This window comes from Sesamum indicum, linkage group LG4 (assembly GCF_000512975.1).
Source record: "Sesamum indicum cultivar Zhongzhi No. 13 linkage group LG4, S_indicum_v1.0, whole genome shotgun sequence".
NCBI lineage: Eukaryota > Viridiplantae > Streptophyta > Magnoliopsida > Lamiales > Pedaliaceae > Sesamum > Sesamum indicum.
Window position 1 is genome coordinate 18,462 of NC_026148.1, and position 12,201 is coordinate 30,662.

At 36.4% G+C, this 12,201-nt stretch overlaps 1 long non-coding RNA gene across 23 annotated transcripts in view; it reads right to left on the reverse strand.

The window, feature by feature from the left end:
- The window catches only part of LOC105159619, a 22,661-nt gene continuing 14,393 nt past the window's right edge, over positions 3,934 to 12,201 (reverse strand). For 17 of the 23 annotated variants that reach the window (XR_002286945.1, XR_002286951.1, XR_002286949.1 and 14 more), the window contains 12 exons: positions 7,214 to 9,394; positions 7,032 to 7,134; positions 6,800 to 6,939; positions 6,475 to 6,520; positions 6,267 to 6,393; positions 5,874 to 5,973; positions 5,629 to 5,747; positions 5,455 to 5,500; positions 5,283 to 5,365; positions 4,535 to 4,644; positions 4,273 to 4,399; positions 3,934 to 4,196 (listed from right to left, as the gene is read on the reverse strand). This is a non-coding gene — a long non-coding RNA (uncharacterized LOC105159619). Of the gene's footprint in view, positions 4,197 to 4,272; positions 4,400 to 4,534; positions 4,645 to 4,822; positions 4,917 to 5,282; positions 5,366 to 5,454; positions 5,501 to 5,628; positions 5,748 to 5,873; positions 5,974 to 6,266; positions 6,394 to 6,474; positions 6,521 to 6,799; positions 6,940 to 7,031; positions 7,135 to 7,199; positions 9,395 to 12,201 lie in introns of all 23 variants that reach the window. The other 6 variants (XR_002286939.1, XR_002286932.1, XR_002286937.1 and 3 more) reach the window with 6 other exon arrangements.

A 12,201-nucleotide genomic window follows, 5' to 3' on the forward strand; every position in this document is an offset into this window, starting at 1 on the left:
TTGGCCTCACCCCGACATGGCGGAACCCACTAGCTAGTCTGAAGTGGCCACCGGAGACTTGCCAAAACCTCCACCACCGGCGGCCGGCGAGTTTAACTCGCTTTTGACTGAGTTGACCCGGTCAACTCACTCAGTCAAACATTTTTAGCCGCCAGTTTCCTCGAGCCCGACGCCGAACCTTCCGAAGAAAACTTTCGCTGAAGTTGTTGCGCCATCACGGGCCTCGAATAGCGCTAAAACGACAACCCACAAATACTTCCTTGCGGATTCGCCACCACCCGCTATCGGTACAGTTTTCACTGGCGACAAAGGTCCTACATTGCTGTTCACAGATCCTAAGACCGAAGTTCTTGCAGCTCCATTCAAATTTGCACTGGTCGACAAATTTTCACATGGAGCACCTTCATATAGCATCCTGCACAAACTGCTCGCTGGAACTGGCATCAAAAGCCATTTCACGGTTAGTATGCTGAACAACAGACATGCCTCGTTACCGTGTGAAGCAGATTACTCTCGCCTGTGGCTGCGCCGTATTTGGTTTATCCAGGGATACCCAATACGTGTCTTTAAGTGGACTCCCACTTTCATGCCGTCATAGGAGTCGTCAACTGTTCCGATTTGGGTTAGTTTTCCGGAGCTGCCAGCGCATCTGTTCCGCAAGAAAATCCTACTCACGGTGGCGAGCACGATTGGAACCCCTCTGCAGATTGACGACGCTACGCTCAATCATCCAAGCTCTCCAAAGCATGGGCATGTATCGAATTGGACCTTCTCAAACCACGCCTTGAAGAGTTTAAAATTTGTATTTGTGGGGAGACCATCGTGCAATGTATTGAATATGAGCAAATCCCACAAGTTTGGCAGTAACTGAGAAAAAGTTTCTCTTTCACGAAGTGAATGTTCCGGTCGTTGGCAACGGCTCAAACGAAAGGAGCGAGTTTTGGCGGATGCTCCACAGTCACTCTCCCTGCTGTTTTTTACAATAATTTTTATAAATAAATTGCTTCTTTACAAAGTCCTATAATTGATAATTACTATTAATTATACATTTTTTTTTTCTTAAGTATTTTTATAGTGAAGAAAGCCTTTAGTAATCACCTTCCTACCATTCTATATGTTATATATATATATATATATATATCCCGCAATTAATCTCTTTTTGTGCAATTATATACGTTCTTTGAAATTTTGCAAAAGTGATGATAAAAGAAATAACAATCAAATTTCTTTTGTGGTTTTAACGAGATATATCCACACATTTACTTTTCCAACACCCGCTAATTGATAATTAGTGAAATTGAAATGAAGTACCTAGTACGAAAATAAATAAAATTTACTTGTTATAAAGCGATGTTGCAACGAATTTTAAATTACTCGTCAATTTTTCATTTTTTAATCTGCATAATATAATTTGATCTGTGAAAGATAGCAAGACAGCGAGAGACCATTCGATCCGAAGAAAATCTTAGAATCTGCGAAAAATCATTCGATCTGAAAAAGATCGTAGGATCTGTGAAAGATCTTTCGAATTGAGAAAAATCGTAGGATTTGTGAAAAATCAGTCGATTTGAGAAAGATAGTAAAATCTACGTAACGTCAAAATTTTGGCAAGTGATAAATCGACTTCCAAAGGAACAGTATGTGAGCTAACCAAATGGTTAATCGTAGATACAGTTGGCAAAATATGCAAGTTTTCTAACAAATCGAAAATCGTCTAACAAAAAATCTGAGCCAAAAGATATTCGATCTACATTGTCAAAATCAAAATGAAAATTTTGAGGACATAACTATCTAAGCTTTCTATCTCCTCGAGCAAACTTGCGAACTCATCATCTTTAATGGCCAATTCCCCCCTGGTGCATATGGCTCGAGATTCTCGTCCAGAGTGGGGTCAAGGCGATTCAGATCGAATCCTTCTATTAACCCTTGCAGCTTGTTGGTTTGAGCCTTGCACTTCTCAAAGCCGTCGTTCAGTAGGGTGTAGTCACACAAAATGAACCAAAAAACAAAAACCATCAAGCACCACGACCAATTTAGAATCATACTTGTTGCACCAAAAATCCACAATAACAAAACTAATTACAAGATAAAATCAAGCAAAATTCCAACAAAATAAAAAATAGAATAACTTACAGAAACTATCAAGCATCACAAACAACCACCCACAATTACAACCTAATTAGAAACAAAAGATCAAATCCAAGAAACAAGTACCAATAATTAACTCAAATTGCACCAAAACCCACGATAAATCACAGTAATAAAAGAAACCGACACAACCCCCAGTCATAAATACAATGAGACACAAAACAATACAATTACATAAACAATCAGAATAAACTCCCACAAATCACAAAACAATCAATCCGAAAAGTACCCACAATCACGAACAATCATAAGACAAACTCACGATCACAAAAAAAATGAGAAGACAAACCAAAATCACACAAAGATACAAACAACCCATAATCACATAAACTATTTATAAGACAAGATCTAATCCATGAAACAAGTTCGAATAATTGAGTCAAATTGCACCAAAACCCACAACAATTCAAGTAACTAAACAAGCCCATAATCAAGAACAATCAAACAATCACATAAAAAATAAAATTCCAGAAACCAAACAACCCTCACAAAAAAAACCCACAATCATAGTCAATCAGAAGACAAACCACAATCACTGATCAAATTACACTACAAACAACACAAATACAATGAGAACACTAATACCACAATCACATAAACAACCAGAATAAAATCCCACAAATCGTAGAACAATCAATCAAAGAAAAACTAACCACCACATAATTAATTACTGAAATTCCATTAGAACATCAAAAGAATTAAACACCCAGAAAACTAACAAAATATTGGAACATCAATCAGACCAAATTCACCCAAAGAAAGTGAATAATGACAACAACAAAAAAAGGTCCAAGAAACTAATTCAAATATCATACCAATTGCACAAGCCCACAATCACAAAACTAATTACAAGCCAAAATTAAAACCAATTACAAGAAACTAGAAATTCAAGAATCATAACCGACTAAAAACAATCGCGAATCACAAACATCTCACAATCACAAACTAATTTGAAACAAAAGATCAAATTCAAGAAAACAAGTTCGAACAATTAAGACAAACTGCACGAAAACCCAAAATAAATTACAAAACCAAAGCAAACCAACACAACCCTACATAACAAAAACAATCAGAACACAAAAAACACAAACATATAAATAATTCTAAATAAAACCGCAAAAAATCACAGACCAATCACAAAGAAACCACAATCACCAACACAACACACAGTCACAAAAACAATAAAAACACAAAAAGCACAAACACATCAAAAATGTGAATGAAAACCCACAAATCACACAACAATCGCAAAAAACCCACAATCATAAGAAAAAAAGATCATAAGACATTAGTCACACAATTTAAGTAACTAAACAAGCCCACAACCATGAACAATCAAACAATCAGAATACAAACTCTCACAGAAACAATCTCGAAATCACACAACACTCACAAAAAAACCCACAATAATAGTCAAACAGAAAACAAAAGATCTCATCCAAGAAACAAGTTCGAACAATTAAGTCAAAATTGCACCAAAACCCACAACAATTCAAGTAACTAAACAAGCCCACAACCAAGAACAATCAAACAATCAGAATACAAACAGTCACATAAACAATAAAAATCCAAAAACCACACAACACTCACAAAAAAACCCACAATCATAGTCAATCAAAAGCCAAACAACAATCACATGTCAAATTACACTACAAACAAAACAAATACAATGAAAACACAAAATAAATTACAGAAACAAAGCAAACAACACAACCGTACATCACAAAAACAATCAGAACACAAAAAACACAAACACATAAATACTTCTGAATAAAACCCCAAAAATCACAAATCAATCACAAAAAATCCACAATCACCAACAGTGAAAAGACAAAAAGAATAAAAAGACATCAATCGGACAAAATTAACCTAAAAAGAAATACATCAAGCATAACAACCCAAAAGAAAAAGTCATACCTTGTATGTCAACTGCCAAATTTATGTTACCTTGCTTGAGTCATTCACATTCAGCAGAGCATGTGACTGAATGTTGATGTCGTGAACACACACGATCAATCTTGTCTTGGTGCTTTGGTAGGAGTACCCCTCTACAGGAACAAGATATTGATCAAAATATAAGCCATGATTCAAAAAATTAAGCATTTAAACCACATGAAAACGTACTGAAGATGCAACTATGTTCCTTGCTATGATGGAAGTCCACGATCACCATAAGCATTGGATTTTCCAACCTTTGAGCTGGTTTTGGATGTTATGGTTGCTAAAATCAATCTACCCGATTCCATATTTTCTGCAAGCCAACAAGCAGCCATGAAATTGAGAAGATGTTACTTAACACCATGCTTGAGAAAATATTATCACTTAACACCATGCTCGAGAAAATATTGTTACGTTACACCATACTTGAGAAAATATTGTTACTTACCACCGAGCTTGAGAAAACATTAGCAGCTCATGTCGCTTCATGCACCAGCATAAGTTCTTGGATTCAGAAGCTGGAATTAACACTTGTAGAATTGGAACTTGATGGAGAGCCTAATACCAGCACATCAACAATGGACTCTATTATGAAGCAGCCAGCAAATTTTGAATCTTAATTTAAGAGGCTTTTCACATAGTTCCCTAGAGCAATCATAGCATGATAATCATGTGTGCTAAATTTGGTTAGACACAACTTGCAAAATGGTAAATATTTGTTGTAACACCAGCTTACCTTTGAAACTTGTCCAGCATCACAAACATCCTATTAGGACCCTAAGACTAAGACTAAATCCAAGTTCCTTCCTTTGCACCATCTTTAAAGGAACCTTTACAGGCAGAAAAGCAACCTTAATATCAGATTGCGCAAATGCAAGGTCTTGTTTCTGTGATTTCAATATTAATATGAAGTACTGGTGGAGTTCAATTAAATTACATTTTAGCTTCAGATTTTAATAACACACCAACCACTTCAAGATTTGGTCATTATGCCAAAGCTTCTCAAAGATATTCTTATTCTATATTTTTTGTTCAAGTTATCCGCCAACGACTTTCATAACAAGCCAATAAAATTTTATGCAAGTTTTCAGCAAGCAAACTGAATCATCACCAGCAGTGGTAGTGAAATGATAAGAAGTGTAAAGCACACCAGGAAAAGATAAGAGGAAAGTGCATGTAAAGTGAACCAGTATTACCAGTTCCCACATTATATTGTATAGCTTTTGGTTCATTACGAGTTGGCTCGGCAGCAGTAGATATCCTCGGACTAGTTCCAGATCTGTCATCCAGCAAAAACAAGTGAATTATTTTCTTAACTTCATTTGATCATTTATCCTATACCCATTAACTGTATAAATGGATACATACTCGGGTAAGAGAAAGGTGACTCTTATTAACATCCTTCTGAGGATGGCTGCAAGATATAATGGCACATTAAAGAACAATTCAGCGTCTTGCTAGGACAGATGAACATGATAAGGTATTGTGTATCCATAATAAAATTTTGAATCAGCAGAGAAAGTAGACTCGAAGGAACATCACCTGCAATTGCCTGATGATGACACAGCAGGTGAGCTAATTGATCGATACCAAGTAGTTGTGACTTGGAATTCAGATTCCTGACACGTAGCTTAAGACGCCCTTCCTCTGGCATTCTGCATCTATTTGGATATGAAAATACATACAATGCAAGTAATTTAACCACCAGCACACCGGATGGATTAGTGTAGATGCCGAACGATAACCAATATACTGCTCACTAGGAAAGAACAAGCATCTATACAAACCTGCATCAGCTGGTCTTGTTTCAGGTTGTATAGTATATTCTGCATGACAAATTGGCTCAGCACCAATAAATCTCCTAAAATCAGTACCACATTCGCCATCCTGCAAGATAGGATGGCATATTAAAAAAATAATGTGTTAGCATCATGCTTCTAAATAAATGAACAATTGATTATTTGGAAAGGAGTAACCAAGAAATGTCATTGCAAAAGAGGATATTCACAAATCATATGATGCAATTCACTAATTGCATGAAATAATCTGGCTTGTGGCATGTATGACCTTCCAACAGTCTACCAAACCATAGCACAAATGAACATCATAGGCATTTAGTGGAAGTTAATAGTAACTTTAAAATGAGTGCAAGGGAGACAGTAGGCTCAAGAGAACATCACCTGCAATTGCTTGAAGATGGCAGCATACGAGCTAATTGATGGACGTCAATGAGTTGCGAGTTGGAATTGGAATTCAAGTTCCTAACATAAAGCCTAAGAAGCTCCTGTAAGCTCCAGATCTGTCATCCTGCAAAAACAAGTGAATTATTTTGTTGAATTCATTTGATCAACGATCCTATACCCATTGACTGTATAAATGTATACATACTCGGGTAAGAGAAAGGTGACTCTTATTAACATCCTTATGAGGATGGCTGCAAAATATAATGGCACATTAAAGAACAGTTCAGCATCTTGCTTCACTATAAATGAATGATTGATGTCTTTCAAATTAAAAAAACCTTAAGCAAGAAAAAAGTTAGTGAAATGATAAGTACGAGAAATCAATAAAACCCCAAAAATCACATACCAATCACAAAAAGTCCACAATCATTAACAATCAAAAGACAAAAAGAATCAAAAGACATCAATCGGACAAAATTAACCCAAAAACAAATACATCAAGCATAACAACCAAAAAGAAAAAGTCATACCTTGTGTGTCAACTGCCAAATTTATGTTACTTTGTTTGAGTCATTCACATTCAGCAAAGCATGTGAGTGAATGTTGATGTCATGAACAGACACGATCAATCTTGTCTTGGTCCTTTGGTAGGAACACCTCTCTACACGAACTAAGATATTGATCAAAACATATGTCATGATTCAAAAATTAAGCAATTCAACCACATGAAAACGTACAGAAGTTGCAACTATGTTCCCTTACCATGATGGAATTACACAATCACCAAAAGCATTGGATTTTCCAACTTTTGAGCTGGTTTTGGATGATATGGTTGCTAAAATCAACCTACTCGATTCGATATTTTCTGCAAGCCAACAAGCAGCCATGAAATTCAGATTTGGAAGATCAAAAAACTTTTAATAGAATTACCATGAAAACCTTACGCGCCAAACTTGGTGTCCTTGAGAGCAGCACTTACACAAGCGACCTATAGGGAAGAAAAAGCAACAAGGTCAACAATACATGAAACAAGGATGCAAGGAAAAAGAATTTGTGAAGCGAACTACTGTTGACCGTTTCGTCAAGATGGGCAGCAGCAAGCCCATGAAACTATAAAATTACGTTAACCACAATGCTCCTGCTTCAAACACTGCTACCAACATCGAAATACATAGCTCCATGAAACTACGTCTCAATAATAGCAAGGGGATGAAATCCCATTACAACACTCAAAAGAATCAAACACCAAGAAAACTAAGTGACTATTAGAACTTTAATTGGACCAAATTAACCAAATAATATCAAGAATCACAACCAAATAGAAAAGTCCAAGAAACAGATTCAAATATCAAGCCAGTTGCACGCAAACCCTCAATCACAACACTAAGCTAAAATTCCGTTAGAACATCAAAATAATCAAATATTGAGAAAACTAACCAAACATTTGGAACATCAGTAGACCAAATTAACCCAAACGAAAAAATCAATAATCACACCACAAAAGAAACTAATTCAAATATCATCTCACTTTCACCACAAACCCACAATCACAAAACTAATTACAAGACAAAATTAAAATAAAATTACAAGAAACTAAAATTCAAGAATCATAATCCACAAGAAACAATCAAGAATCACAAAAGGTATCCCACAATCACAAACTAATTAGAAACAAAAGATCGAATCCAACAAACAAGAACAAACAAATAGGTCATCAAATTGCACCAAAACCAACAATAAGTCACACAAACAATGCAAACCAACAAAACACAGTCACAAAAACAATCAAAACACAAAAAGCACAAACAACATAAAAAATGTGAATGATAACCCACAAATCACACAACAATCACAAAAAACCCACAATCACGAACAATCAGAAGAAAAAAAGATCATAAGACATTAGTCACACAATTCAAGTAACTAAACAAGGTGCCCACAACCAAGAACAATCAAACAATCAGAATACAAACTATCACATAAACAATAAAAACCCCGAAATCACACAACACTCACAAAAAAACCCACAATAACAGTCAATCAGAAGACAAACCACAATCACAGGTCAAATACTACAAATAGCACAAATACAATGAGAACACAAACACCACAATCACATAAACAACCAAAATAAAATCCCACAAATCGCACAACAATCAATCAAAAAAAAAAAACCAACAATCACATAATTCATTACTGAAATTCCATTAGAACATCAAAAGATTCAAACACCCAGAAAACTAACCAAATATTGGAACATCAATCACACCAAATTCACCCAAAAAAAAGTGAATAATCACGGCAACAAAGAAAGGTTCAAGAAACTAATTCAAATATCACACGAGTTGCACTAGCCCACAATCACAAAACTAATTACAAGACAAAATTAAAATAAATTCCAAGAAACTAGAAATTCAAGAATCATAACCCACAAAAACAATCGAGAAATCACAAACAACATAATCAAATAAACAATCACAACAAAATCCCACAAATCACAAAACAATCAATCCGAAAAGTACCCACAATCACGAATAACTCATAAGACAAACTCACGATCACAAAAAGAATAAGAAGACAAACCAAAATCACACAAAGATACAAACAACCCATAATCACATAAACTATTTAGAACACAAAAGATCTCATCCAAGAAACACGTTCGAACAATTAAGTCAAATTGCACCAAAACACACAACAATTCAAGTAACTAAAGCAACCCACAACAAAGAACAATCAAACAATCAAAATACAAACAGTCACATAAACAATAAAAATCCAAGAACCACACAACACTCAAAAAGAAACCCACAATCATAGTCAATCAGAAGACAAACCACAATCACATGTCAAATTACACTACAAAGAGCAAAAATACAACGAAAACACAAAATAAATTACACAAACAAAGCAAACAACACGACCCCACATCACAACCAATGAGAACACAAAAAACACAAACACGTAAATAATTCTGAATAAAACCCCAAAAATCACAAACCAATCACAAAAAACCCACAATCACTAACAGTGAAAAGACAAAAAGAATCAAAAGACATCAATCGCACAAAATTAACCCAAAAGGAAATACATCAAGCATAACAACCAAAAAGAAAAAGTCATACCTTGTATGTCAACTGCCAAATTTATGTTACCTTGCTTGAGTCATTCACATTCAACAAAGTGTTTGACTGAATGTTGATGTCGTGAACACACACGATCAATCTTGTCTTGGTCCTTTGGTAGGAGCACCCCTCTACAGGAACAAGATATTGATCAAAATATAAGCCATGATTCAAAAAATTAAGCAATTAAACCACATGAAAACGTACTCAAGATGCAACAATGTTCCTTGCTATGATGGAAGTCCACGATCACCACAAGCATTGGATTTTCCAACCTTTGAGCTGGTTTTGGATATGAAAACACATGCAATGCAAGTAATTTAACCAGCACACGGAATGGATTAGGGTAGATGCCGAACGATAACCAATATACTGCTCACTAGGAAAGAACAAGCATCTATACAAACCTGCATCAGCTGGTGTTGTTTCAGCTTGTATAGTGTATTCTGCATGAAAAATTGGCTCACCATAATAAGGTATTTTGTATCCATAATAACTTTTGAATCAGCAGAGAAGGTAGACTCAAAGGAACATCACCTGCAATTGCCTGATGATGACAGCAGGTGAGCTGATTGATACCAAGTAGTTGTGACTTGGAATTCAAATTGCTGACACGTAGCTTAAGAAGCCCTTGCTCTGGCATTCTTGCATCTATTTGGATATGCAATGCAAGTAATTTAACCAGCACACCGGATGGATTAGTGTAGATGCCAAACGATAACCAATATACTGCTCACTAGGAAAGAACAAGCATCTATACAAACCTGCATCAACTGGTGTTGTTTCAGGTTGTATGGTGTATTCTGCATGACAAATTTGCTCACCATGATAAGGTATTGTGTATCCATGATAACTTTTGAATCAGCAGAGAAAGTAGACTCGAAGGAACATCACCTGCAATTGCCCTGATGATGACAGCAGGTGAGCTAATTGATCAATACCAAGTAGTTGTGACTTGGAATTCAGATTCGTGACACGTAGCTTAAGACGCCCTTGCTCTGGCATTCTTGCATCTATTTAGATATGAAAACACATGCAATGCATGTAATTTAACCAACACATCGGATGGATTAGTGTAGATGCCAAACGATAACCAATATACTGCTCACTAGTAAAGAACAAGCGTCTATACAAACCTGCATCAGCCGGTCTTGTTTCAGGTTGTATAGTGTATTCTGCATGACAAATTGGCTCAGCACCAATAAATCTCCTGAATCAGTACCACATTCACCATCCTGCATCACAAGGAAAATATTTTTCAATATTATTTCTATCTCAAAAATCCCATTGATTGTATGAATGAAGACATACTCTAGTAACACAGAGATGATGCCTCGTTTGGGGATGGCTGCAAGATAGGATGGCACATTAAAAAAATAACGTGTTAGCATCATGCTTCTAAATAAATGAACAATTGAATATTTGGAAAGGAGTAACCTAGAAATGTCATTGCAAAAGACTGAATGTTGATGTCGTGAACACACACGATCAATCTTGTCTTGGTCCTTTGGTAGGAGCACCCCTCTACAGGAACAAGATATTGATCAAAATATAAGCCATGATTCAAAAAATTAAGCAATTAAACCACATGAAAAAGTACTCAAGATGCAACTATGTTCCTTGCTATGATGGAAGTCCACGATCACCACAAGCATTGGATTTTCCAACCTTTGAGCTGGTTTTGGATATGAAAACACATGCAATGCAAGTAATTTAACCAGCACACCGAATGGATTAGTGAAGATGCCGAACGATAACCAATATACTGCTCACTAGGAAAGAAAAAGCATCTATACAAACCTGCATCAGCTGGTCTTGTTTCAGGTTGTATAGTATATTCTGCATGAAAAATTGGCTCACCATAATAAGGTATTGTGTATCCATAATAACTTTTGAATCAGCAGAGTACCTATGACGGAATTCCTTATTGGAGAGGGGAGGTCATTCTACTTGAGGAAGGATCCATGGCACCACTTGGGGCCACTTATTGCTAGATTCCCACGAGGACCAAGCCTCCTAGGACTTGATGAATCCACCAAACTTCAAGTAGTCATTGATGAGGGACAATGGCAGTGGCCTTTCATTACTGATTTGGAATGCTTGGAAATCATTTACACTTTACCTCAGATTCATGGAGGGGATGACAGGATCAAATGGCGGGTTTCAGAGGGACGACCCACTACACAATCCCTATACAGACTTTTCTGTCCACCTGGACCGAAAGTAGGATGGTCTTCACTACTTTCTGGTACTTTGAAGATTCCCCGACATAACTTCATCCTATGGTTAGCAATTCAGGAGAAGCTACCGACAACTGATAAACCATGGATGACCCATCTAGGGGGATGTATTCTGTGTGACGAGGGTACAGTGGAGACACACACTCACATGTTCTTCCGATGTTGATTTAGCAGAGGATGCCTGGCAGCTATACGACAACATATTCGATTTGCTTGGCCAAATCGTGAGTGGACAAGAGACGTGGAATGGGCATCGAGGAAGTGGAGGGGGAAGCATATTGTCAATGTTGCTTATCGAGCATTACTTGGTGCATGCATATACCATTTATGGCGAGAGAGGAACTTGAGACGATTTGAGCAAACCCATCGGTCGGAAAGTGTATTAGCTACTTGCATCATAGAAGACGTTAAACAGAGGATTATTAGTATTAATCTTTCCAGTTCTATTAGTACATGTGCACTCTATAGACTTTGGCGTATCCCTTGGTCTGTCGGGGGAGCCACCACATGATTGTTGTACTTTACTCCTTTTTGTTAATGAAACTTACATTTACCCAAAAAAAAAAT